At 41.2% G+C, this 24,006-nt stretch overlaps 1 protein-coding gene across 2 annotated transcripts in view; it reads right to left on the bottom strand.

Moving 5' to 3' along the window:
* The window catches only part of XIRP2 (xin actin binding repeat containing 2), a 211,409-nt gene that overhangs the window by 142,618 nt on the left and 44,785 nt on the right, over nucleotides 1-24,006 (bottom strand). The window lies entirely within an intron of this gene.

The raw sequence follows: 24,006 nt of genomic DNA, 5'->3' as shown, positions 1-24,006 counted from the left end.
GAGAATCATACTGTGTAGGGGGCTGTGGTGGAAGCATCATAATGTGTGGGGGCAGTGGTAGCATTATACTGTATAGGGGGTATTTGTGGGCATCATACCGTGTGTGGCTGGAACTGTGGGATCCATAAGGAGATACCATACTTTATGGGAACATTCATGGGCTTAACTAGGAGCAATGTCTCTATGTTGGCACATGTAAGGGACTAGGTGAGGTTAGGGAATTGGCTAAGCGTAGAATAATAATTGCCGCAGCACTACGAGCGTAATATTAAGTGTCTGTCATTCCTGATTTTCAAAGATGGGAGGTATGCTTTCAATTTTCTATTACCTTATGTTCTGTTGATAAAAAATACTTGATCCTTTCTGTCTGTAGAAGATAAGGCATTGTTGGAGGTGTATGGAAGCAGCTAACTCCCCCCCTCGCATTGACAAAAATATCCCGTCTCCTTGTCTGAATGTCTGCGTCACGTTGTCACCCAGCAGCAATGTCATATGACTCTTATTAAACCTGAGCCTCAGGTATATTAAGAATAAATTCTTAACTTGGTAGTAAATGGTAAATAATATATCCATCATGCCATAAATAGCATCATCCCATAGATGTACTATAGGGGGCCACTAAACCAGAACCACAGTGCGATATAATAAAAAGTGCAATAAATAACGTGATGATGACAGAAAAAATGGACCACATCAAAATCGATTGTATGTATAGCATATTACATATAACAAGATTATTTCAAGTAGAAACGATCAAGTAGATTCACACTACCCTGGTCCATCTGGTGTCTAGCAATTGAACGCTGGACAAAGAAGTTTGTACTGCCCTGGTCCCGCTGCCATGGATGCCGAGCCTGGGTAGTGAGAATCTTTTTAATGAACTTTAGTTACGAGCAATATAACCATATTTATCCTGATTTGTTATGAATTGTTTAGTATTTATTATTTTATGGTCTGTTTTTGCAATGGAACAAATATGCATCTAACGGAAATCCGAAGGATAACATTGTAGTCAATGTGGTTAGTCGGCACCATTGGTGTCCATCATGCGATAGATCCATCACTGCCATCATTTTTGTCATTCCTCTTCAATGACGGAGCATGGCAATGAAAATATGAGCAAAGCCTTTACAATACTAACAAGTAGAGTTGAGCAAAAGTATTTGCTCTCTTCTGGTCCCATGTCCAGTCCATTTCACCATGGCAGGTGGACCACGGCCGTGCTCCCCTCTAGTCACTATCATGATATCATGATGGATCCATGTGCTGTTAAAGAAAAAAAACGGACAGCGTAAGACATGTCACAAGGATACGTGAATGTAGCGTAATATCCAGACCCTGTAGTTCTGCAGATCTAAAGAACTCAAGATCAAACTTTTCCTTCTATTTTCGGAGGTTTTTCTGTTAGCAGTAGTGAACTTACCAGTTAAACCCGTCTATTAGGAGATTGGTACATACGCCATACACATGTGGCATAAATAGGGGGATATAAGTAATGGATACGCAGCCAAGAAAGAATTTCTAAACAGATACAAAGAATGACTTCAGGAAGGAGCTCAGCAGATTGTATTTCACTAGCAGCTAACTTGGGAAGACCAAACATACGACAACGTGACCTTTGACTGTCAGCAGCGCTCAATTCAGCCCATGATTTCACACCAAGTTCCAGGAGATGGTTTACAGTCGCCTTCAATTTCCAGAAATACCTGCAGTGAAACGACGACCGTGGCTGCTGCGTGACTCCCCCCTAGAAAGTTCTGCTTCATGAACATTGTAGTTATATCAGGCTGTGATGTCATGGGCTTCCAGTTTATCTTAGAAAAAAAGAGAATGTCTGACTAAAGAAAAAAAAATCACTAAAGAAAGATAATGTTCTAATTAATAAAGCTATTCTCACCAGTTCAGTGCCATGTTTCTTCTCCGGTGGTCCACCATGCCAGGATCAGCAGTGGTGACATCCCATTTTTAAGGCACCTGACCACTAAGGTCAGTAATTGGATGCAGTTGTCAGAAGATTGGAACAGGATGTGATCACTTATGGTGGGATCAAGCCCAGTCTATCGGTCTGCAAACATGATGGTGCCTGTGGAGCCATCTTGGCAGGAGCTTTGGAGGTGGATGTGGGTCCACTTTACCTCTTGGCTCGCTGTGCAATTGCAAAGGTTGCAATGACGCTACATCCACCCATGCATCCTTTTGCACATTTGCTTTTGTTTTGCAGTCAAAGCAGAAATTGCACCTTTACATTTAAGGGTTATAGGCTGAAAATACAACTCAGTAAATCAGCTGAGAGGAGCTCAAAAAATAAGATAAATAAGAGTTCCAAACTCTCTGGTCATTCATTTGGAATGATCTCACTGACAGATTCTCAGTTAACGCCGTCTGCAGTCAGCAATAGATAGTACAACACAGAGGCAATAAAAGGCAAATGGTGCAAAATGTTTAATGGAACCTAATTGCAAGAATGATTTTTTAGCCCCAAATGCATGCAAGCAAACAGATCTTGAAATCAGCGGGAAGAAAAAATTATGCACAAATTCTATTAGAAACATTGATTACTTTTCATTTACCATAATAAAGCTTTATTTGCTTTTTTTTTTCTCTCCTTAAGATTATGATGTGATAGAACTACAGTAAACAATCTAAATCAAGAAAAAGGTCAAATAAAAATGTAACATAAAGGGTAAAATACTGAACATGTCAATGAGATGTCCCGGCTTTTGTAATGGCAGAATTAGAATCCATTTCCTTAGTTAATAACTTCAATAAAATGAAATTGTTGGACGCTTTTCAACTGAAACAATGATGCAATTTGCCAAATTCACTTGTTTTGGCATTCTTAAATAGAAGAGTACAAATGTGAAACTATAAGACAAAACGTGGAGACGATCCAACCGAGAGGCCGGAGAACACAATAAATAAACATAATCTGAAACACGGATCCACTGCAATTTATAAACCTATTATCCTTTTTAATGATACTGCCTTCCTACCAGCTGTGACACGCCGACTCTGGGTATCTTGGGCCCTAATTTATCATTTGAATTTTTTATACAATTTTTTTTTTTGGTGGGGGGTCTTGTTTTTCTTTTTTTGAGCTAATAGATTTTGTGCCAAATTCACCAAAATGAATGCACAATGTTTGATGAGTTGGATCAAATTCAAAGATGCCTATTTTTTTCGTCTTTTATCTGTTTAGAAACTAAAATGTCACACAACGCTATCAAAACGTTGGAGAAATGTTGCACGTGCAGAAATAAAAAATTAGACTGATTTTATACTATACTAGTGTAGGGGGAGTAGAGCGGCGCAAAAATTGTGTAACATTTTGAAAAGTCGTAAATTGTGAAATAGTCTAAAACAGTTGGATGACAAAAAAAAAAAAAAACTAGAATAGAGCTGAAAAAAAAATAAAAACTTTTGAAAGCCTAGTAAAATTAGCCTAGAAAAGGTACGAAGGTGAAAATTAAAAAAGTCACTTTTAGAACTATTTATACACCAGAATAAAAGTAATGATGGATCAGCCATTAAAAAAGTTGGCTACTTCTTTTTTATCCTTAGGATAGGCAGCACGGTGGCTCACCAAGGACAACATCTGCAAGGAGTTTGTATGTTCTCCCTGTGTTTGCGTGGGTTTCCTCCAGGTACTCCGGTTTCCTCCCACACTCCAAAGACATACTGATAGGGAATTTAGATTGTGAGCCCCATCGGGGACAGTGATGAAAATGTGTGCAAACTGTAAAGCGCTGCGGAATATGTTAGCGCTACATAAAAATAAAGATTATTATTATTATCAAAATCTGATCGGTGGGGTGCGACACCCAACATAACGGTCAATCAGATGTTACCAGGAGAAGTCGGAAGTTCTCAGATGCCGCCAGAACAACTCCGTCATATGTATGAATAGGGGGTGGATGTGCTGTGCCCGACCATGGTCACTATAGAAATGACAAAGCGTTTCATCAGAATCCGAGAACATCCAGCTGCCGCTGGTGCCGGTAACAGCTGATCGGCAGGGTTGATGGGTGTCGCGCTGCCACTGATCAGATATTGATAAGAAATCAATAAAAAAAAAAGCAATGACCATTCCTTTAAAATTATCTGCAGGTTACATGTTAACAATTTTTTAACAATGTTTTGCCACCAGAAGAAATATATCGCTTGTCCTATCAACATAGTGTTGGTAACCGAGCAAAAAAATGCCTACAGTGTGAAAACAACTTTTTAATGTTTAAGTATTTTTAGGTTGGTTTCCGATGCTGGTACTGAGACCTTCCCGATTGCTAAAATGAAGGAGTGTCAAAGAACCGAGCCAAGCACTGTCTTCAGGGACGCAATAGAAAGTTTCAGCGGTCTTCAGTCTTCATGGAGAACAACATTTGGCGAGCACTTTGGTTTTAGCGATTGTTGGGGGTTTCAGCACCCAGAGCCCCACTGGTCCAAACTTCTGACATGTCTCTATAACTCTCTATAACTCTCACCTTCTCCGGTTCCACCAGCGAGTCTCTACCACTGCTCAAAGTGTTTGGCATTGTGACCAATGCTGACTTCATGAGGACAGTGCCAGTGTCCCCTGCCGAGCTCCTGAGGACCCTGATTGGCCGCCATGCTGTCTACATGATGTCAGTGCCACAGCCAATGCCAGTCACCGGTGGCAATGGCAGAGACCCACTGATGGATCTTTTGGAAGTTGAGTGCGACACAAATTGTTTCATCATAACAACCTTCAGCCGGAACAATAATTTACTGAAAGATATATAACATACAGTGGAGAGCTAGATAGATAGATAAATAGATAGATAATAGATAGATAGATAGATACTAGATATATAGATAGATATTAGATAGATAGAGAAATAAATAGATAGATAGACAGATAGATAGATAATAGATAGATAATAGAAAATAGATATGCTGTCACTTTGACTAAAGCAGAACTGTAACAAATATTGTGAGATATTTGCAATACATCAGAAGCAATATATTCCCGTTAATGTAGCTCTTAAGGACACACATCATTCATTCATTGTTCCATTAACTCACAATGACAGTGAATATTATGAGCTGATACGTCAGCATTGTACTTTGTAAACCGCTATAATTCTGCCCTGTATCCTCTGGACATTACATACTAATCTACTGTATTTAGACATTTGCAGTACATTAAATGACTTCATTGAAAAGTCATTGATCCATGCGGATTATATTTGGAGCAAAACATTTTGATTGCCTTCATACAGCTATAAAGGGAAAATATAAAACTGTGGTTCAGTGGTGCCGCCACTAGGGGGGGGGGTTACTGAAGACAGTGCACTATGGGAGTGGCAGGTATTGGTCCAGCATCAAATTGCCTCTATTAAAAGTTCACATTATGGAACTGTGCCAAGATCCAAATACCTCTAAGCTAATAAATTTATTGGAGTATTCCAATCGTAGACATTTGTAGCCATAAATGGCTGATAAACGCTGGTCATATCCCCATAGCCCACCCTTATCTCCAGAATTGGAGTCCCCTCCTATCTTGTCCTACCACTAACAGGCATATTCAAAAGGAGTATGAATGAAGATGTGGCTGCTCATCTCTCTTCAGTCACTTTTCTGGGGGTCACAGAAAAAACAGAACACTCTTGCTCGGCTTATTCCATTGAGGTGAATGGAGATAGATATGCACATGCGTAGCCACCTCTCTATTCATCCCTGCCTATAGGTGGTGGTCAGTAGCCACCTTTCCTGGGGGGATGCGAGTCTTAAGACCGTTTACCTACAGATAGCACAGGGACCTCTATCTATTAGACATTTATTATATATACTGTGGATAAACCATACATGTCAAAGATGAAAAATCTCCTTTAGATGAGTTTTTCACTACCTGGACAACCTTTTTTCAATCCCTGTTTCCCCCCAGTAAAATGATATCTATACTTACCTCTAGTGCAGGCACCGGCTTTGCAGTGTCAGCACTGACTCTACCAGAGATTACATGACATTATTATGTCACGCTATCCCTGAAGCCCATCAGCGCTGGCTTCACTGTCTCCTCAATTGGACAAAGCAAGACATCCAGAAAAAGTGAGAGAGCAGCCAGAGCTCCCACTTCCTGAGGATGTCAATTGCGTTCTTAGGAGAGAAGATTGAAGTCAGCGCTGATTGGCAGCAGGGATTGCAAAACATAACAATGTCAAGTGAGCCCTGGGAGAGGTAGTGCCGTCATTGCTTGAACGGTGCCGACACTTGAGGGGAGTAAAAATGTTATTATTTTACTGGGAGGAAACATAGTGGTTGAGAAAGGGTTGTCCAAGTTGTGGACCACCTCTTTAAGGATTGATACTTTGCACTGTATTCTCTGTAGTAATTTGGTATCTCACAGCAGATCTTTAATGCCCTGCTTACTACCACTTGCATCACAGAAAGCCTGGACCTCATGGACCACAAGGATCATATGAAGGCATTCCACGGCCATCATAGAAAGTCCTGAAAAACTACTAGGAAATGAATCCCATCTTCCTATCTCCCAGCTTTCTGGTAAACATGTGTTAGCATGGCTGGTCTGGAGCCGGAATCTCCAGGAGTGGACCCTCTGGGCCGTGACACCGAGGGGCCCCGGGCGAGCTGCCTGGTGGAACCGACCCCTATACAGGGACCGTTCGGAGCAGGCCCAGGGGTTCGAGTGCCACAGTAGCTGGTACCGAGAGGGGCGGCTGAGGATGGACTGGAGTAGGAGTGTGGGACTGAAGTGTAGATGACAGGACAGAGCTGGAACACAGGAGACAGGAGTGGAGTAAGACTGTTGACTGGAAAGTGGAGGGACTGAAGTGTAGATGACATGACAGAGCTGGAACACAGGAGACAGGAGTGGAGTAAGACAGTAGACTGGAACGTGGAGGGACTGAAGTGTAGATGACAGGACAGAGCTGGAACACAGGAGACAGGAGTGGAGTAAGACAGTAGACTGGAACGTGTAGGGACTGAACTGTAGATGACAGGACAGAGCTGGAACACAGGAGACAGGACTGGAGTAGGACGGAAGGACTGGAGCAGGATGGAACAGGAACACCGGAGGCAGGACTGGAGTAGGACAGAAGGACTGGAGCAGGATGGAACAGGAACACTGGAAGCAGGACTGGAGTAGGACGGAAGGACTGGAGCAGGATGGAACGGAATACCGGAGGCATGGATAGCAGGACTGTGTGGCGGAATGGCGTGACAACATGTATCAGTTCCATATGATGAGGACATGGAAGACTTTATGGTCATTTTCTACACACATAAGATTAGAGATGCACTTTATCAATGTTACGGAGACAAATATGACACTAACCCTAAGTGCTGGCCCCGTCTCCAAATTTACCCAGACTGCAAAAACCCGTGTGTCTGGAAGCCGCAGCCTAAATATAAACTAAGATGACTTTTAATGACAACACGAGCACTTTCATAAGTTGCTAACTCTGTTTTCAGTAGGAAATGAAAACTTCAAGGGTTCGTCAAACATGCTTACACTTGAGCCTGTTAGGGAAGGACTTAGTGCCATGTCCTGCTGGAGCTGTCGCCTATAAAACCAGTCGTCTGTAAATGTCACACTTTATTTGACGCCAGTGTTCACAATGTCTCTCTCTCTCCATATATATATATATATATATATATATATATATATATATATAAAGCTCAAGTGTGTGTATGTGTGTATGTCCGGGATTGGCATCTGCACCGTCGCAGCTACAGCCACAAAATTTGGCACAGTCACACATATGGACCCCGAGAGTGTCCTAGGCTATGTTGTGAGGTGAAATTTTAACCCCACGTGTTCCAATTCACCAAACAATTTTGCCCCTATCTACAAAATGGGGAAAAAGTGTGTGTGTATCAAGCCCCGCCCCTCATTATGATGTCATAATGGTTGCCATAGCGGCGCTGTTGTCATCATAGCTTGCAAGCCCCGCCGCTCATTATGATGTCATAATGGTTGACTATGGGATGGAGGATGTGTGATGGGTATATGGGCACTGGACTATGGGATGGAGGATATGTATGACGGGTATATGGGCATGGGACTATGAGATGAAGGATGTGTGATGGGTATATGGGCACTCGACTATGGGATGGCGAATATGTATGATGGGTATATGGGCATGGGACTATGGCATGGAGGATGTGTGATGGGTATATGGGCATGGGACTATGCGATGGAGGATGTGTGATGGGTATATGGGCATGGGACTATGAGATGAAGGATGTGTGATGGGTATATGGGCACTCGACTATGGGATGGCGAATATGTATGATGGGTATATGGGCACGGGACTATGGCATGGAGGATATGTATGATGGGTATATGGGCATGGGACTATGCGATGGAGGATGTGTGATGGGTATATGGGCACTCGACTATGGGATGGAGGATATGTATGATGGGTATATGGGCACGGGACTATGGGATGGAGGATGTGTGATGGGTATATGGGCACGGGACTATGGGATGGCGGATATGTATGATGGGTATATGGGCACGGGACTATGGGATGGAGGATAATTATAATTTGCTATAACTAACCACAGTTAGTTACTATGCCCGGGCAGCGCCGGGCTCTTCAGCTAGTATGTATATATATATATATATATATATATATATATATAAACACTTTTCCAGTTGTGACCTTGGGTAATTCTTTTCTTTGCACACTCAATACAAATTCTGCATCAGGGACGGACACATGGTATCATTGGTGCAATCTCTGCATCAGGGGCCCAAGAAGTAAGGGGCCCCAATTACACCCCCAAAGCAGGTAGAATTGTGCAGTATTATGAACTAATGGACTGCAAAGGGCCTGTATATTGTTCTGTCCGAGTTGGTTCTTTTTCTGCACAACATCCATTAACAAGGAGCAAGAGAAGAGTGTGAGTGATGGAGGAATAATGGGAGTCCGACAGCAAAGAATGACTGTTCAAACCAAGTACAGGCACTTGGTGTACCCTTTCCGTGGCCAAATATTTAAAGGGAATCTGTCAGCAAGTTTTTTTGCTATGTAATCCGAGAGCAGCATGATGAAGGGGCTGAGAAACCCCTATGTCATCACATGTGAAGCACGTAAACTACCATACGTAGGTTGCACCACACGTCCACTTAGAAAACGTATATTTGAGCATATTTATGATGCAAAAAATAAAACTACACAATGTTTCTCTGGTGCTTCTCGACAGTTCTTACAAATCCACAAAAGGGATGTTAGCGCATTAAGAGTTAAAGGAGTATTCCCATCTCTAAGATCCTATCCCAATATGTAGTAGGTGTAATAATATTATTAGCAAATCCCTCCAATTAGAAATGTAGCATAGTTCTTCTGATTCGCTATGTCTTTTTCCTCACGTTCAGGCATTACGTATCCATGGCTATGACCACTCATAAAGTGACAGTCGTTGCTAATGGTCGTAACCTAAGGTCTTACAGTAGTAGCATTGTGGCTGAGACTTGACCATATCCTATCCACTCTTCATGAAAAAGTTGGCATAAAATGTAAAAGGTGCAGATTTGCGATCCACTGTAGGCCTTTTTATACTGCCCATTTTCCCTACTAATTTTCCGGCATTGCAAAAGGTGAAATCTTTTGGCAAATGTGCAGAATTTTCAAGCACAAATCTGCTAAACATCCCCACAATTTGGTGTGGATTATGCTTCTGCTTGGAGTCACCACTAGAGGGAGCTTAGGAGCTCACTGCATACAGTCTTAAAGGGGTTGGCCACAATTTATTTTATAGATTAAGGATCCTTAACATAGGACATCAATATCTGATTGGTGCGAATGCGGCACTCGGGACCTCCGCCAATCAGTTGCTATCAGTTCTATAGTGGCCGTGGACTGGTACTGCAAATCCACCCCCTAGTCATTTCAATAGGGGATGAAATTACAGTATCCGACTGTGGTCAAAAGAGTTTTGACAGAGCTGCTGTGTTCGGGAAGCATCAGAAAACCTCCAGCCGCCATCAATATCAAAGTAGCGGTGAACCCCTTAAATAATTAACTTTTAGCATTCAGTAAACGCCTCCAAACCCAATCTTGCGGTGTCTCCAAGAAGCAGGAACTGAATTTTTTCTCCTTAAGGAAACCTTCTTATATATCCAAAATGCAGTTGTATTCCGGAACCTTTTGTAACGTATAGTGCCATGAGCTTTTCTATGTAGAAGTTTTCCGAGTGTTTGTACCTTTGCTATCAGCGGATAATACATATTTCATGGCCTCGTCGTGACTCTACAAACGTGAAGCTTGCTTTATTGAGGACAGAAATGGTTACAATTTGCGTCAAAACATCTTATTCTTTGTGTGATGTTATTTTCCGCTGCTTTACATGTTGGGGCTCAATGTGCCGTGTTTTATATTTAGATGGAATATGTTTTGAGCTTGGATCGAGCACGTCGTGCTGTTTTTTATACGTTGATTGTGTTGTGTTGGATGTTTTACTGAAATAGGCTTTGTACTAGATGTTTTCCAGTGGATATTTTGCTTAAAAGCCGCCAGAAGATCAAATCTACGCACGTTGTACGGAACCTTTTTTCACTGCTGGGTTCAAACTCTTAACTCAGTATGTAAAGTAAATAAGTGGGATTCTAAAATAATATTCTTTGTTCATTATCATCCCTCATTATATTTTATTCATGAAAGGGTTCAATTATACTATTTTATCATTTTGCGGAATTTTGACTTTTTCTTCGTTTTTTAATCATTGTAGGTCAGTTCGTAAATATATTGATTGCTAGTTGCTTGATGACGTCATCAAATTTCATGTCAATGTTGATGTCAATTGTACAATCCATTTTTCTAAGGGTAGTAAAATGTTTTCTGTGCCTTGATATTGCTGTTACATACTTATTATGTCGCCCCCCTTGATGTTTTTTTTTTATTGCTACAAAGAACATCCACTTATGGTGTTCAGTTTAGGGCACTATACACATTTGCATAAAAAATAAACTTGGCACTCCAAAGGTAATGCAAAAAAATGTGAATCCATTTTAATAAATGGCGCCATTGCTGCAGTACAATTGTGCATTTCTCCAGCGCCATGACCATTTATATGGATTAATAATCATCACATAAGGGTATCTCTGCTCTGATGAAGGCCTTATGATTGGCCGAAACGTTAACTATATACAGTGGATTACCAGTGTGAAATAAAATGTATTCACTTTTTTCGCATTAACTTTGGAGTGCCAATTTTATTTTTATACATTTTTTGGATTGAAATCCTATTTGAGCATCCATTTTTTAGGACTACCATGCGTCCTTTTGTACCATACACATTTGGCAAGACATGGCCAACCCGTTTAAACATTAAAGGCACAGGTACAGAATACTTTCAGAGTGTTCCCACACTTTACATTTCAAGCAGTCCAAGCAACTTTCCACTTACAGTGGGTACGGAAAGTATTCAGACCCCTTTCAATTTTTCACTCTTTGTTTCATTGTAGCCAATTTGTAAATTCAAAAAAGTTCAGTTTTCTTCTCATTAATGTACACTCTGCACCCCATCTTGACTGAAAAAAACAGAAGTGTAGAAATGTTTGCTAATTTATTAAAAAAGAAACACTGAAATATCACATGGTCATAAGTATTCAGGCCCTTTGCTCAGGATTGAGTAGAAGCACCCTTTTGAGCTAGTACAGCCATGAGTTTTCTTGGGAATGATGCAACAAGTTTTTCACACCTGGATTTGGGGATCCTCTGCCATTCTTCCTTGCAGATCCTCTCCAGTTCTATCAGGTTGGATGGTGAACGTTGTGGACAGCCATTTTCAGGTCTTTCCAGAGATGCTTAATTGGGTTTAGGTCAGGGCTCTGGCTGGGCCAGTCAAGAAAGGTCACAGAATTGTTCTGAATCCACTTCTTTGTTATTTTAGCTGTGTGCTTAGGGTCATTGTCTTGTTGGAAGGTGAACCTTCGGCCAAATCTGAGGTCCAGAGCATTCTGGAAGAGGTTTTCATCCAGGATATCACTGTACTTGGCTGCATTCGTTTCCTTCAATGATAACCAGTCATCCTGTCCCTGCAGCTGAAAAACACCCCCATAGCATGATGCTGCCATCACCATGTTTCACTGTTGGGATTGTATTGGGCAGGTGATGAGCAATGCCTGGTTTTCTCCACACATACCGCTTAAAATTATCACGAAAAAAGTCTATTTTCGTCTCATTAGACCAGAGAATCTTATTTCTCATAGTCTGGGAGTCCTTCATGTGTTTTTTAGCAAACTCTATGCCGGCTTTCATATGTCTGGCACTGAGGAGAGGATTCCGTCAGGTCACTCTGCCATAAAGACCCGACTGGTGGAGGGCTGCAGTGATAGTTGACTTTGTGGAACTTTCTCCCATCTCCATACTGCATCTGTGGAGCTCAGCCACAGTGATCATGGGGTTCTTCTTTACCTCTCTCACCAAGGTTCATCTCCCATGATAGCTCAGTTTGGCTGGACAGCCATGTCTAGGAAGACATCTGGTGGTCCCAAACTTCTTCCATTTAAGGATTTTGGAGGGCACTGTGCTCTTAGGAACCTTGAGTACTGCAGAAGTTCTTTTGTAACCTTGGCTAGATCTTTGCCTTGCCACAATTCTGTCTCTGAGCTCCTTGGCCAGTTCCTTTGACCTCAAGATTCTCATTTGGTGTGACATGCACTGTGAGCTGTGAGGTCTTATATACACAGGTGTGTGCCTTTACAAATCAAGTCCTATCAGTTTAATGAAGCACAGCTGGACTCCAATGAAGGAGTAGAACCATCTCAAGGAGGATCACAAGGAAATGGACAGCATCTGACCTAAATATGAGTGTCTGAGCAAAGGGGCTGAATACTTATGACCATGTGATGTTTCAGTTTTCTTTTTAGTAAACTTGCAAAAATTTCTACATTTCTGTTTTTTTAAGTCAAGATGGGGTGCAGAGTGTACATTAATGAGAAAAAAATAACTTTTTTGAATTTACCAAATGGCTGCAATTAAATAAAGAGTGAAAAATTTAAAGGGGTCTGAATACTTTCCGTACCCACTGTAAGTTCTACAAGCAGAAATGTCCAGATTCTATGCTGCACCCGGGGGGAACATGATCCGGTCAGTGCTGCTTGTGCTTTTCTCTGCTGATGTCACATTGATAGATCAGGTGGTATAGCGCCTCTGTTGCAGAGCCCTGTAGATGGGACATAAGCAAAGATGTTCCTCGCCCATTTTTTTGATTGATACACCTTCTCAATGTTCCTTTCTTTTTAGGGGAAGAGAGGAGAGCGCCTCAGCCTTCTGTTATGCTACCCCCTTTTACCATTCAGCTCCTGTTCTTCTTTTTTCCCACTAAACAGAAGGAGCAGTGGAAAGTGGAAAGACAGGGGAGAATGTCAGCAGATTGATTCTCAGGCAGCGATGATGCAATCACAGGACCGAATGGTGCATCAGCAAATTGATCCAGAATCTCTGCTTAAAGAACCTATTTGGAAAGTTGCTTGGACAACTGCTGGGGACCTCTGGAAACATAAAAAGGAGAAACCGGACAAACCGTTCAACTTATGTAATGACTATGGTGGCCAAAAGTTCATAATGAGGGATCTTGATAATATTTTCTTTACGATGAAGTCCTTTTATGATGAGATTCCTTAACCCTTTCAGGCAGCGGCCAATATCCGTCTTTGTGTTTCCGTTTTTTCTTCCCAAAGTCAGAACTCTTTTATTTTATCTGGCCAAGTAGACATATGAGGACTTGTTATCTCATGGGATGAGTTGCAATTCTGAATGACATCATTCATTTTACCACTGGAAAATGGGGAAAAAATTTAAAGTGCGGTGAAATTGTGAAAAAGATGCAATTAACATTTTTTGGGGGAATTGTTTTTACGGTGTACATTTTGTGGTAAAAATTACCTTGCAATATGATTCTCCTCATCAATACCAATACGGCGATACCAAACATGTCTAATTTTTTTTATTAGAATCAAAAGTTTGCAAAAAAAAAAAATATTTGGGTTGTGTCGCCATTTTCCAAGATTTGCAACATTTTCATTTGGCAGCTGATGGAGATGTGTGAGGGCTTATTTTTTTTCTGTGGTGACACAACAATTTTATTAATACCATTTTGAGATATATGTGACTTTTTGATCACGTTAAAGTATTTCTTGTCGAATTGAGGAGACCAAAAAAAAAAGTAATTTTGGCGTTCTTGAATGTTTTTCGTTTATGGTGTTTACACATAGCGTTCATTGTTTTTATATTTTAATAGATTGGACTTTTCTGAAAGCGGCAATACCGCGTTCAAGCAGGGGAATGGATGTGATTTCAACTGTTAGGTTTTTTATTTTTTTCATATTTTTTAAACTTTCAAAGGAGCTCTTTAATGACAGGCATGTGTCATGACAAGCTGATCCGCGGTTGTCATAACAAGCCATCAACAACCTCAAGTCACAGGCGTGCCGATGGGCAGAGAGAATAACATGGCTGGCTAACTGGCTCCCAGCATGATTCTGCTCCATACACTCACTTCTGATTTGAGCTGTATATGTACGGCGGATGTTGTGAAGGGGTTAATAGTTCATGCTCTTGCTTCCATAGAGCAGAGCTGCATTGAAAGCATTCGCAGATGTGCTTTCTCAAGGGGAGTGTGACACTCCCCTTGAGAAAGCACATCTGCGAACCGCGCGTTGGAGCGTCTGTGGTACTGTGGACCGGCATCTACACTGCACTATGGGTAAGCATTAACATACATACTTTTTGGTTGTCTTAATGGCTATTACGCCCTGTACTGTATGCACTTTATTACCAGCATGACATCCGGGGTCTTTATAGGACCCACGTAAAGTACTGCTATTTCGTTACCCACAGCCTGTTACTGTTCCACTCTACAACTCATTGTTACTTGAATATTTTCCTCCTGTGATTGATCCCTCCTACATGTCTCATTTTTTAACCCTTGATTCATGTTTCTTTGTTACATGTACTAACTTTTTAGTAAAATGGCTATTTTACATACTTCCCTTGAGTGGTGTGTTCTGGATACTTTTTATATACTTTCTAGGCTCTGCAGATTCTACACTCTTTACTTCCCCCTTCAGCTACTTACCAAACTATTCTTTACATTTACACTTACCATTAACTAATTACTTTTCAAAAGTAGTTCCTGGAGTTTTCCCTTAGAAGAGATTCACTGTAATTAATGTTGCAAGCAATCACAGACTAATGATGTTAATGTGCTGGACACATACATTGTATAGGATTAGGCTCTCACTGATATATTTTATGCCTAATCACGAATTGCTGCTGACATACCTGCACCTAAAATGGAGGCTTATATCAGAGATAGGAGGAATCTGAGAGCATGAAAGTCAGATCCTTTAATGCATAAAGTGGCCAGCTGTTCTTGTAGATCTTCGTGTACTTGTCCTGCAACCTGTTTCTGCAAAGTTAACAGTTCAGCTGGGGATATAGATCTGAGCTCCACTTATACAGTACAAGCAAGTGAAAAACTAGTCCTGAGGAAGTAGCTGCAATTTTGACTAAATATTGTGGAAGCACCAGTATAGGCTTAAAGGGGTTGTCCACTAATAGGACAACCCCTTCTTGAACTAAATATTTGGCCCTGATGAAATTATACTCACCCATATCATATACCTATACTCACCTCCGGTGCTGGTGCATTCCAGCGGTGTCAGCACTCGCGGTCCTGGAGGCCCCATGCGGTGTTGTGACACGTGGTGTCTGGCTCCAAATCAGTACTGACATCACTGTCTCCACCTTAGTACTAATTGACCATGAAGAGAAAGTCAGCGATCAGCTGTAGCCCAGACTTCCTCTTCACGTTCAATCGGTATGAAGGTGGGGACAGAGACACCAGCACTGATTGGACGCCGGGCACCACGTGTCACAACACCGCTGGAAAGCTCCAGGAAAGCGAGTGCTGATACCATGGGAACGGCGCCAGTACAGGAGGAGAGTATAGGTTTTCTTTATTTTATTGAGGCCAAACATTTAGTTCAAGAAGGGGTTGTCATAGTAGTGGATAAGCCCTTCAAAGAAGACACATTGGCTGTCCTGACATCACTATTTAAGAAAAAAATAAATAAATTATTGTATTCTCCACACAGTGGTATAACTAGTATGAGTCTAGGTCTAAAATTTGGACCTGGGCCCCTTCCTACATGTTGGACAGATATATGGGCCATTGTAGTTTTGTAGATCCCGTAAAGACATATGTGTTCGCCTCATCCCCCTCACGTAACAATGTGTCCCATCCTGTAATAATATCCCCCATCAGTTAAGGGTCCCGTTACACTTAGCGATGCACCAGCGATCCCGACCACGATATGACGCGGTCAGGATCGCTGGTGCATCGCTAAGTGGTCGCTAGTGAGCTGCCAAACAGGCAGATCTCACCAGCGACATTGCTGGGGTTGGGGGTCGCTACTTACCTGTCAGACGAGGCGATCCTGCGTCCTCCCGCCTGGCTCCACGCGTCGCTCGTCGGCACCACAGGAAGCCCAACAGGAAGCGCCCGACGAGAAATGGTCCAGGACATTCTCGCGCGATCAGCGATAATCAGCGGGGGAGCCGGTCAGAGGTAAGTATCACATGTAGCGATATCGCTAGCATTATCGTTGCTACGTCACAAAACCAGTGACGTTACAGCGATATTGCTAGCGATATCGCAGTGTGTAACGGGCCCTTAAGAGTGTCAGAATTTGACATCCCCCTTGACTCATTGTGCAGGGACACCCCCACCGCTGTTAACACCCAGTTGTCAATTTAATTATATGATTTTTAAGAGGAATAACAAGAGGATCGACACAATGTAGAGTTTTAAGAAAAGGTGCTCCATGTTTGTATATGATGAATACAAATATTTCCCAAAACCGATGTCTTTGGAGAATTGACAAATCCTCAGAATAAATTCAGAAAGGACCCTTCATGTACATTAACCCTTTCCAATCCAACGTCTGACCTGGTCCGACATTATGATTCGCCTGCTTCACTTCAATATCACATTTTTTCTTTAAGTGCATTTGTTCTAATTAGTGCTGCCTTTAGCCAGCAGATAGCAAGGGTTGTGCTGTTTCTTTATCTCGGCAGACCATGTGTATTGAAAAAAATCAGAAAAAAATTGGATTGGAAACGGTTAAAATGTTAACCCCATTTTTAATTGCTTAATTAAAGGCTTTGATGGAAACATTTGAGGGTTTAAGCCCAAAGCCTGAGGCTGCACTACTGAGGGATTCTGATGGCAAAATATCTCATTCTGATTTTGTCAGGTTCCATAGCTTGTTGCCATGGAGACCTTACGAGGTGTCAAACCTCAAGTGATATCCATTTTACCATCCGACAGGTTGTAGATAATGATGTGGAGAGTAATATGTATGGATAGGGTCTCCATAACAACACTGCACACGGGAAAAAAAGAGATTTTTGACCAATAAATTCAAGCAATCATATTCGAGTATAAAATGGGTTTCACATTTTTTAATATGAAATAATATGGGGCTTCTGGTTTTCAAAAACTCCTTTCCCTCAGTTTGTTTTATAAACAAACTGTCCTTTAATCACCCTCCCTGGGCCCAGCATTCAGTCTCCGTCGCTTCTCATGGTATCTGGTATTGTCTGCAGTGGTACATTCAGTCACTGAGCTCAGCATCTTGTGCCATAAACTCGGGCAGAGTCGTTGTGCTCAGTGATTGGCTGCAGTGCTGTCAGCATCACAGAAATAATCCGTTGCAAATCCAGGCTTTCCTGTCTGTATACTTAGTTTTGCTTTCTCCGGACCATCCTCCATCCATCACACAGTACACAGCAGGGGCACAATTATAAGATAATCTCAGCACAGGAACATTTTTTTTTTAACACATCTAATTGTGGAAGTCATTATTATTCCAAGATCTGCTGACTAAAGTGTACTATATTCACAGAACAACCATTTTAAGTCAACTATTTGGCTTTCTTAATCAAGGCCACTGCCACCCATCTAGTTGCCAAGTAAACTCCAGTAGAGACAAGTGAATTTGTTTGGATTCGGTTCTGAATACGATCGGAATTGAATATTGTTTTTGCAATATTCGTCAAACACAGCTGAACGTCATTAGAGTCAATAGGAGTAAAAATTGCGGAATATGTTCGGAACCGATCATAAGACATATATTCGGCCTGAATATTGTTCGAATATGGCCAGAATATGTCAAAATCAGATTCAGGGTCAAAATCCGAACAAATTTGCTCATCTCTAGACTCCAGTGCAATAGTCCCTGGCCTGGAACTAAACTATCTCTCATGGTGGGGCCTGTTCTTCTGTACCACCTTCAGTGCAACACCTCACTATCTCGCGATCCTGCTCTGCGAGGTATGGAGGGGATTCTGGTCTGCTGACTGAACTTCAGCGCAGCCCAGGTATGCAACTATCCCTATTCTTAGAACTAGTATCCACTTGTCTTGTCTCTAGGCTGGAAGCAGACGCGTGATTCCCTCCCTGTCACTCACAGTGTCGCACAACCACATGCCACACAAGGCACTTTGGTCAGTCCTACAGTTATCTCCTTGTTACTGCACTCACAAAGGAGATTCTGGACCAGATTGCATAGATAAGACATTTTATCAATAAGCAACTGTAACATGTGTGCGGACTTGTGCCTCCTCTGTTTCCACTTTGGCCACTGAACAGTGCTGCGCCTTGATTGTTTGCGATGAGTGACAGCGCCAGTTTGTTTTTTTCCCTGGTACATTTGATGCTGCTTAATAAGGGAGCTATGAGGTTAATTTTGGCCTAAGTTTTGATCACTCCTTCCTGATATCCCTGGTGTGGGAAGTTAGCTATTTAAACCCATGAAGCTCTGACTCCCATTGCCAGTCTATAGCATTGTTTTCCTTATATATACTGTTGTGCTGAGCGCCTGTTTGTCCTGATTATTCCTGTTCTTTCATCTCAGCTTGACTGTTTTGTCTACCTGCTTGCTTTATGGTTTTGTCCCTGAAGTGTCCTCTTGGTTTTGACCCTGCTTGGTGACCCTTCCTGCCTCTGGTTCCTTTCTCCAGGTGGCAGCCCTTCCATGGAAGCAATCCAGTGGACCTCCTTGTAAGATCAAATCCCTATACTGGGCTTGAAGGTTGAGGTTCCTCTTTAATCCGTGAGATGGACTGGCTTGTGCCAAGTCTGTCCAAGGCAGCCATTTTGAGCCTGTGACCTTAGACAGACCAACATGCTCAACCTTTACTTTTTGACATAGCAGATCAGGCATATATACAATTAACATATGCCCGGGCATACAACAATAACATCATTTTGCAACCAGATTTACATGGGGTATGATTCCGCTTCACAACAGTATCAGCTCAGCCTAAGTACATAGAGAAAGGACTAACCATCCTTCCCATACTCTTATATCTCAAAAACAGTAATGCACCTTTAGACTGGACTTTACGACCGATTATTAAACCCCGGCAAATCCCGTATTAAATTTTCTGTATCTTTCTTCTTCCGTTTCTGAAATTTCTATGCAAACTAAATATAAATTTAGCTAATGGTACAGCTTTTGCTTCAATAATAACAGTTTTCTGACTTTTCTAAGCCCAACGAGCCTAAGCGTGAATGCAGACAGGCAGAACGTATTTTATTATTAAACACGGAGCATGTCATTGCATCTTTACTTCGGCTGATTTAAAAACTAAAGTTTATCCTTCCTGGTTTCATTGCTCATTAAAATATCCAATCCTGAGGAATAAATCACTTTAAACTGCAATGGCTCCGTAACCGATATGGAATAACCAGGTCTACAGTTCGGGAGCTTGCATATTTTTCTTTATCCTTGACAGTAATCTATGTACATTTGCTATGCTCGCAGCATTAATTTGAAGCTCATCCTGAAGCAATGTCGCTCCAGCAATGTGTTTCAGCGATATAAAGGTACTACAGTAGGTTTTAGTTGGCTTGCATAATAATACAGTGGACATAGTAAACTATGTATGTGCCATGTTTTGGAGAATCAGCAGGACTAAGGACATACCCGTAAGTCTTTTGTATGCAAGACAGCTTCTCTGTATATTTTCAAAGATTTCTGTAAGAAATTTTTTGGGTGTTAATACACAAGGGAATTTTCATCCGTAGAAGAGGTGAAATTTTCATAGTATTCCTCTATACGAGCTTAAGATTTTGAGGCCAATGGAGGTGACCAAAATTGGCAATTAAAAAAAAATAAGTTAAACTATCCCTTAACTTTTAGACAACTTGATCTAATTTGATAGATAATGCCAATTTAGAAAACACTTTATTTCAAAATGATGACTCTGCTCCCCTTAAAAAATCACTCCAAAGTGTCAGTCTCTCTTTTGTCAAGTTAGCTGTCCACTCCCCAATATCAAGAGTAATCCCTATCTAGCAGCAGAGCCATCTAGCAGATTGACTGAAGTGGAAGAGGGTCATCACTCCTTATCTCCTGTCGGTCCAAGGCAGACTTTCATGTTTAGGTAGGCCAGTCATTGGACAATGACAGAAGCAAGCAATGCATGTTGGAAATTGAGGCAAAGGAAGTCCCTGCAACTATAGTGCCGGTAGAAATTTGATGAAGTGGAACTGCCCATTCCAAAAGAATGACTGTCCCTGGACATATTATACCGGTATATGCAGTTTTAATTTCTGGTTAATGAGGACGGCAAGACCATATTTTCTGAGAAAGGATAGATACATTTTAAAGTGCTGACACTAAGACAACCTGTTCAATATCATGCCCTAATCCAAAGTTTTAACCTGCTTCATCAGAGCAGCTTTCCATATCCATATGATTAGACATTCATTTGAAAGGTGACATATTGTGCCTTATTTTCCCTCCCATTATCAAACCAATGGAGTCCAGCTGATTGGCAAACATGCTTTAGGTTGGAAGAGTTTACTTCTTTCCTTTTTAAAAGGAACAGTTACAGGCCAATGGTCCAAGTATGTACTAAAATGGCTAATACACTTTTATTACTAGAATCATTAGTAAAGCAGGAAAGATAGGGAATTTGTAATCCCTAGATCTTCTCTAAAATTCATCAGAGAACACAACAGAGTCCATGGGGGAGCTTCAGTATCACGAGGTCTAATCAAAGTCTTTGGATTAATCAGAGCAAAACAGTGTGTAGAGATTCCATGTAACATCAGGCCTTCAAAAACAACCCAAATATACATAAGTAAGAGAACAATGTAGTGTTTAAATAAAACCCTCCAAATAATAGTCACCCTGAGAACAGTAGCGAAGACTCATGTTGTCCACCCACTATAATGCTTCTAACCAACGTGGTGGAAGGATCAGCAGCCAAGGAGGTCCATCTATACTCAGAGGTGGGATGCATTTAGTGAGAACTGTGGATGGTGACAAACAAGAATAACCCATTAACGTCTTGTAGTTTGGACCCATTCTATGTTTTACTATATGGTCTCTTGGTTACTTGTTCTAGTCCTGACACTGACAGCAACAACCATAAAGCTTCTAGAGAATTTGTAACGGTTCAGGATCATGGGCTAGTGCCTGAGGCCTTATAAAAGTATTAATTCACTACCTGCTAAATAATGCACTCGGCAGGGAGCAGTTGTCTTACCATCAACTCTATCTAATCTTTTACATTTGAACTAATGGCAGCATAAAAAAATACGCTCAGTCAAGGTACACCCAATGTGAATTGAGTACCAGATCTTTACCAACGTCTCACCCTGTGAAGGTATCTGAATCTAATCAAGTGTGGACTTGGCACCGGTGGGGGACCTGTGGATAGAAAAGGAGAGGCAGAGAAAGCGTAGCACCTGCCGAGGCAGTCCTGTAAATGGAAAGCAGAGAAGCCTACTGAGGGTGGCTTCTCACTAAGCTTTTCCCATTTGATGGACACGGTCCGGTCTCTTTTTTTGCATATACATATTTTACCAGATTTGAATAAGAACTGCACCAGAATCCAAAGTGTGAACACGGCATTATGAGAGCATTTCTACTAAATAAAGCAATTTTGATAACAAAAGTTAGGCAGTCTAAAGGCATTTTTACTTTCCTTTGAATGGTTGAAAAGCGCTTCAAAAACACTAAAAGAATTGACATGCTGCATCTTCGATGGAAAAACCTAACAGGGGTCAATATATGCGCGGAAAAAGAAATGCAGTGTGTGCATGAGATTTAAAAAATCTCATTGATTATGCTGGTACTGTAAAATGCTTCCCTATCAAAACTAGAGCAAAAAGCTGCAAAAATGCCACGTGTGAACATATCCTAATGACACATTACCAGATGCTTTAGGAACAATTTCTTGAAGGCAAGGCATCCCTATCATGGAGAACTCTTGTACAATTTGCTAGGCGTGTTAGACATCTTCATTGCTCCAATTTTGTGCTAAAAAATGACCCATGGTTTTGTCATGTTTGGGAAAAATGTATGATGCCACTTTTTTCTAGACACCCTATAAAACTAGCTAATAGTAATACTAGTAGTGCATTTTCCAATCAACTTTCAAACAAATTCTAGAGCATTAAGCTTTGTAAATCTTCACTTCTCGTCTGAGTTTTCTTTAGATATTATCTTTTGAGCCTAATTCAGACCATAAATTCTGGACCGGCAGCAGGTCTCCGCAACAGTTTTGTAGGCATATATGGATAAGACGCTGAACTTAGGTCAGGACTCCCATGGCCAGTCTGATAGTCATGGTTCGAACTTGGATTGTGATATATGAACGTCTGAAATTGGCCTTAAATATATTTTTTTTACCCAGTAAGAACAAGCACTTTATAATGGGTGCATGGAAATTATAAGGAGGCACACGCAGTCGTCCATGTGGCTTGCACTACTGAGTTGTAGCCACTCTCTGAATGGCTCTACGATTCCTCTTTCTGCTGCTACTATTATGGGGTTATTCTCCCTTTAAAGAAAAGCATGAGATGAAATCGGGTAGAAATAACCTTAGCGTGCCTCTGTATAAAATCTGATACATACATTCGGTCATATGGGTGCCATATTATGGTTTTGTACATCTCATAAATGGCCATAATATTACACATATCATGCATCCTAACCATAGGAACTTTTAAAAATCATCCTAACAGCCATACATAAGAAGGTGCCATCCCCCAAAAAATCTATTAAAATTAATTTACTATTGACACTATTTTACATCAGTATTTATAACCCAAAACCAGGAGTGGGTGATAAATCCAGAAGTGGGGACGTGTTTCTATTATACTTTTCCTCTGATTGTTCCACTCCTGGTTTTGGCTTAGAAATACTGATGTAAAATACTGACCAAATACGAAAAGTGTGAACCTGAATTAAGAGTTCTTCCTTTGTTTTTCACGGATAGAATTACTGCCCATTATAGTCTATGAGATTGTTCACACATTCATCTATTTTCACTGACTGAGTGGTACATACAAAATCACGGAGACACGCCCGATTTTGATACGAATCTCGGATCAATATCCTCAATGTAAGTCTACGGGTCTGTGAAAAAAATCCCCCGTCCGAGTGCCTCCTGTTAAGGAGGGCTGCACTGACCCATAGTAGTCATTAGGGCTGTTCAGATGAACGATTTTCTTCTCAGTCCAACTGTTTGTGGGAAAAAAATGGAAGCATGCACTACTTTCATCCTGGTCTCGGATGAGACTCACTCGCTCCAGTTTATAGGTGCAAGGAAAAAATTTGCACCCACATGGACTATCCGACTGGCGTCTGATTTTTACCCATAGATTTCTATTATAAACATAGGAAGTTGTATGTACATGTTTAAATGTAGCTGTATGAGAACAGATCGTACAATGACGTCACACGGACATAAAAAACGAAAACATGGATGAAAATTTGATGAAAATTAGAAAAAAAAAAATCTTCCAAGTTTTCTGGATGGAACCTGGACCATTTTTCATATCTATGCTCTAAATATGAGAAAGTTGAGAAACTTTGGTGAAACTAACCAAACTCTAATGGTAAAAATCGACAATCTGCCCAAACTCTGACCAATCTGATAAAAAACACTCATGAAACTCAGACCGTTTTTATTGCGTACGAGAAAA

This window comes from Dendrobates tinctorius, unplaced genomic scaffold (assembly GCF_039654945.1).
Source record: "Dendrobates tinctorius isolate UK_male_01 unplaced genomic scaffold, ASM3965494v1 ptg000143l, whole genome shotgun sequence".
In the NCBI taxonomy this organism is placed as follows: domain Eukaryota; kingdom Metazoa; phylum Chordata; class Amphibia; order Anura; family Dendrobatidae; genus Dendrobates; species Dendrobates tinctorius.
The sequence above is the reverse complement of the archived record's forward strand: the minus strand, read 5'-3'. Positions and strand labels throughout refer to the sequence as shown.